Source organism: Tachyglossus aculeatus, chromosome 3 (genome assembly GCF_015852505.1).
Source record: "Tachyglossus aculeatus isolate mTacAcu1 chromosome 3, mTacAcu1.pri, whole genome shotgun sequence".
NCBI classification, from domain to species: domain Eukaryota; kingdom Metazoa; phylum Chordata; class Mammalia; order Monotremata; family Tachyglossidae; genus Tachyglossus; species Tachyglossus aculeatus.
In genome coordinates this window covers 102,413,678-102,419,271 of record NC_052068.1, presented here as the reverse complement: position 1 = coordinate 102,419,271, position 5,594 = coordinate 102,413,678, and the positions used below count along the sequence as shown (strand labels likewise).

Here is a 5,594-nt window from a genome sequence, read left to right as displayed (position 1 = left end):
TTTATGCAAAGCACTGTTCTAAGCAATAGGGGGATACAAGGTGATCAGGTTGTCCCACGTGAGGTCTCACAGTCTTAATCCCCATTTTACAGATGAGGTAACTGAGGCTCAGAGAAGTTAAGTGACTTACCCAAGGTCACACAGCAGACATGTGGCGAAGCTGGGATTAGAACCCATGACTTCTAGCCTTTGAGCCCGTTGTTGGGTAGGGACCGTCTCGATATGTTGCCAACTTGTACTTCCCAAGAGCTTAGTACAGTGCTCTGCACACAGTAAGTGCTCAATAAAAACGATTGAATGAATGAAAGAATGGCCTCTGACTCCCAAGCCCGGGCTCTTTCCACTGAGCCACGCTACTTACCACAATTCTTAAATGGGGGAGCTGGGATTAGAACCCAGGTCCTCTAAACTGTAAACTTGTTGTGGGCAGGGAATGTGTCTATTTTTTATTCTACTGTACTCTCTCAAACACTTAGGAGAGTACTCTGTACACAGTTGGTGCTCAATAAATACGACTGAATGAATGAATGAATGAATTCTGACATTCCAAATTCCCTAACTGTGAATTGTGGGTGTTTCTTTTTTTCAGAATGTGTTTCCTTTGGATGAGCTAAAATTGTCTGAATGAGGAAGCATGCGTTCTACCTTTATTTGGGTAAAAAAACGGACTTTATTCAATTTACCTCACAAAGCCGTAGATGCGAACCCATTTCCACTCAAGGAAGGCTGAAGCAGGGGGGGCCACCACTGACCTTTCCATGGAAGACCGTGGACGCCAAACTGGGAGTGCTGGCTTAGGGTCGGATGCCACTTGTCCAGTCGCCAGTCTGCGAGGTGGTCCCTCCGTGGGGTGGGAGACCCCAGACCAAGAAGGCCCCCAGATTGGGGGATGACCACGAGAATGCTGCGGAAGTATCTCCGTGCACTGGTTCAGAAGGTGAGTTTGCGCAGAGGAGATTCCTTTGAATTCCCTGGGGTGTGGGGGCTGGCGGCATGGTCTCTCGGTCACTTGGTCAGCCTTCTCACCTTCTGCAGCTCCTCGATGGGTTTCCACTGCTGTTAAATCGAGAGCAACTGCAGAGCAGAGAGACAAAACCTGTGTTCCAGGAACCGCAAACCCTGGAGAATACATTCTGATAGATCCTAAGCTTCCTAAGCTCCTTATGTCCATATTTGTCATTTATTTATTTCCATTAATCTCTACCTCCCCTGCTAGACTGCAAGCCCACTGCGGAAAGGGAACGTTTCTGTTATACTGTTATGTTGTACTCTCCCAAGCGATTAGTACAGTGCTCTGCACAAAGTAAGTGCGCAACAAACACGAACTGATTGACTGACTGAGGGCAGGAATGGTATTTATTAACATTATTGTCCTCTCCTGGGTATTTTGTATGCTGTTCCGCAGACAGTAGGTGCTTGGGAAATATTGCTGATTGTTAAGTGAATAGAAAGTGATTTCCCCTGATTTTCACCCAGAAAATAGTTCTCTGTTCTATGTAGGACAGGGACTGTGACAGCCTGGCCTAGTGGACAGATAATGGGCCTGGGGATCAGAAGGCTATGGGTTCTGATCTTGGCTCTACCAGTTGTCTTCTTGGTGACCTTGGGCAAGTCATTTCACTTCCCTGGGCCTCAGTTACCTCATCTGTAAAATAGTGATTAAGACCGTGAACCCCATGACCGTGAACCCCATGTGGGACTGGGACTGTGTCCAACCAGATTAGCTTACATCTACCCCAGTGATTAGAACAAATGCCTGGCACATAGTAAGTGCCTAACAAATGTCATTAAGAAAAGTTACTTCACCTCTCTGTGCCTCAGTTCCCTCATTTGTAAAATGGGGACTAAGACTGTGAGCCCCATGTGGGACAGGGACTGTGTCCAACCAGATTAGCTTGTATCTACCCGGGCACTTTGTACAGTTCTTGGCACAGAATAAGCACTTAACAAATAGCTTTAAAAAAGTCCATTTGCTTCTCTGTGCCTCGGTTCTCTCATCTGTAAACTAGGAATTAAGACTGTGAGCCCCAGGTGGGACATGGATGTGTCCAACCAGATTAGGTTGTATCTATGCTAATGTTTAGTACAGTGCCTGACACATAGTAGTTGTATTATTATTAGCTTGTATCTACTCCAATGCTTAGTACAGTTCCTGGCCCATAGTGAGTGCTTTACAAACACCATAAAAAACAAAAACAAAATGGTTCTTTCATTCCCACAGTGTCCCTCCTCATCCCTGGGTCAGACTGGGATCATAGCGATCCAGGAGACGGTCTTTCTGGTCCATCTGCTCTCCCAAGTCGACCGGCCGACCCTGCCCAAATGCCCCCGTGCTTCCTTCCTTCCCCACCCACACATCTAGAAGTGACACCAATGCCCCTCTTCCCGGGGCCCAGGGGGCAGGGCAGGGCAGGGCAGGGAGGCTGTGCGCAGCTGCCCCTCTGAGAGGATTGGGCTCAGGACCAAGGTCATCAGGTCAAGGAGCCTGCCACTGTTTAGCGGGGGACAGAGGGACCCTTCAAAAGAAGGGGCGGGGATGGGCCCGCTACCTTTTGAGGCTATGTAGGGTCCACGTTCTCCCATGGCTCTGGATTTTTGTACCTGTTGAGGCTGAAGGCCAAGATGGCATCCGTAGGAAAGACGCTAAGCAGTTGTAGTGTCCCCCTGAAAATGACATTTCTGAACTTCCCATCATCCCCCGCCCCCCCCCCAAGACTGGAAGATCATTGGGTACATGGATCGTGTCTACCAACTCTGTTATATTGTACACGTCCAAGTGTACAGTGCTCCGCACACAGTAAGAGATCAATAAGTACCATCGATTGTAAACTCGTGTCTAGACTCTAAGCTTGTTGTGGGCAGAAACCGTGTTTACCACATCTGTTATATTGTACTCGCGAAAGCACATAATGCAGTGCTCTGCTCACAGAGGGAACACAATCGATAGCATTGATTGTCAGCTTGTCTCTAGACTGCAAGCCCCGTGTGGGCAGGGAACATGTCTACCGATTCTGTTTATTGTACCCTCCCAAACACTTAGTGCAGTGCTCTGCATACAGTACGTGCTTGATAAATACCACTGATTGATTGACTGTATTGTTTTGTTGCAATCCCAAACAGTTAGTACAGTGCTTAGCACACAGCAAGTGCTCATGAAATACCATTGATTGATTTAATTATGTTGTACTCTCCTTCAACCCCACCAAACCCCAGCAGCCCTGAACAGGAACTGAATCAATCAGTCAATCAGCGATATTTATTGAGTGTTTCCTGTATGCAGAACACTGTACTAATTGTTTGGGAGAGCCCAGTGCGACAGAATTAGCAGATGCGTTCCCTCCTTACAAAACAAGCTTACAGTCTAGAGAGAGAGACAGACATTAATTAGAAATAAATTACAGCTATGTACCTACATGCTGTGGAGCTAATGGTGGGGGTTGGGTGATGAATAAAGGGGCAGGTCAGGGAAATGCAGAAGGGAGTGGGAGAAGAGGAGGGCTTAGTTGGGGAAGGCCTTCTGGAGGAGATGTGCTTCCAATAAGGCTTTGAAGACAGGGAGAGTAGTTGCTGTATGGATGTCCCTTAAGCCACTGATACTCACCCCATCCCTATTCCAAAGCACTTAGGTTTCTATCCCTCCACTCCGTCATTTCTCATACCTGTCTGCCTCCCTCTCTAGACTGTAAGCTCACCTTGGTTAGGGAGTGTGTCCATTACATTGTTCTACTGTAGTCTCCCGAGCACTAGTGCAGTGCTCTGCACCCAGTAAGTGCACAATCAATGGCACCGACTGATCGATTGGTGGATTGACTGTCGGACAGATCCTGGGGCCTGCTACTCACATGACGGCCGTCTTGAAGAGAGAGTACACAGACACGGAAATGGCTCCCAACCCGGCGATGGTGACGATGGTGGCCAGCGGGATGAGCTGGGGAGCTGCCAAGGTACAGATGGCGGTCAGGGGCCGGGTTCAAGGGTCAGGTGGCCCTGGGGGAGCTGTGTTCGGGAGGGGAAAGGGTGGCAGGGCGGGGGAGATTGAGTAAAAAAAGGAACCGGGGTGGGGGGCGGGGAGATAGGGGTAACAGGGAGGAGATTGGGGAGGAGGGAGGGATAGAGAGGAGAAGAGATTGGGGGAGAGGAAGGTGGGAAGAGGGGATGGGAGGTGATGGGGAAGAAAGGAGGTAAGAGTAGCCGAGGAGAAAATGGGGGAAAGTGGGGGTAGAACATGGGGAGGAATAAGTGGGGAAGGAGTTTGGGGATAAGGATGTTGGGGGAGGAGATGGGTGGAGATGGGGAGGAAATGCGGGAAGAAGTGGGAGGAAGAGGCAAGGAGTAGCAGGGGAAAGAAACTGGGGGAGAAAGAGGTGGGGGACGGAGGTAGGTGTAGCAGGGAGCAGAGGAGGAGGAGAGGAAAGAAGGTTAAGGTAGTTGCAGGAAAGAGATTTGGGAAGAGGGAGGTGGGGGTAGGAGGGAGGCAAGGAAGTGGGGAGAAAAGAGGGACGGCGGGGTGGAGGGGGGAGTAGGAGGGAGGAGATAAGGAAAGTGGGGGTGAGGTCTCACTTCCTCCCCCCAGCCCAGTCGAAGGAACATACGGGGGTAGGGGGGACGTAGGGAAGGGGAGGAGGGAGGGGAAGGCTTCCGAATTCTTTCTTCGTCATCAGGATTTGGAAGGTGCCCATGGCGACCAGCCTAGGAGGGAGCAAGCAGGCAGGGGAGAGTCTGGTCTGGAAGGGCTGGGAAAGGCGGCCCCCAGGGGAGCAGGGGGAGTGGGCCCAGAAACGAGGGAGAGGGGCAGGAGGGAAGGAGGGGCAGGGAGAAAGAGGGGGCAGAGGCGTGAGAGGAGCAGGAGGGAGCAATGAGAGAGGAAGAAGGGGAGAAGGAAAAGAGAGAGACGAGCGAAATCAGCGTTACAGTGGAAAGAGCACGGGCTTGGGAGTCAGAAGGCCAAGGATTCTAATTCCTACTCTGCCACTTGTCTGCTGTGTGCGCTTGGGCAAGCCACTTAACTTCTTTGTGCCTCATTGACCTCATCTGTAAAATGGGGATTAAGATGTGAGCCCCAAGTGGGACAACCTGTTTACTATGTATCAACCCTAGTTCTTAGAACAGTGCTTGGCACATTGTAAGTGCTTAACAAAATACCTTAAAGGAGGAAGAAAGGAGGGAGGGTGGCCTCTGAAAAGAGCTGCTGAGAGCAGGGCAGGCAGGTCGGTGGGAGGTCTCTATCTACCTCAGTGCTTAGAACAGCGTAAGTGCTCAACAAGTACCATAATTTAAACTATATTAATTAAGTAATAGGGAAGGAGATGAAGAAACTAAGAGAAGACTTGTCCAAGGTCACAGAGATCAGGCAACTGGCAGAGCTGGGATTAGAGCTCTAGTCTCTCTTTTCTATATTTGTGTTAAAATGGCATTTATAAGCACTTTGTGTCATGCACTGTTCTAAGCGCTGAAGTAGATACAAGGTTATCAGGTTGGACACAGTCCATGTGTTGAATCCCCATTTTACAGATGAGGAAACTGACAGTCAGTGAAGCGAAGTGACGTCCCCAAAATCGCACATCAGGTAAATGGCAGAGCTGGGATTAGGACCC

General features: G+C 49.8%; 1 pseudogene; it reads right to left on the bottom strand.

Moving 5' to 3' along the window:
• Positions 1-1,005: 1,005 nt before the first annotated feature.
• On the bottom strand, positions 1,006-4,679 carry LOC119925416 (annotated as a pseudogene).
• Positions 4,680-5,594: the final 915 nt, after the last annotated feature.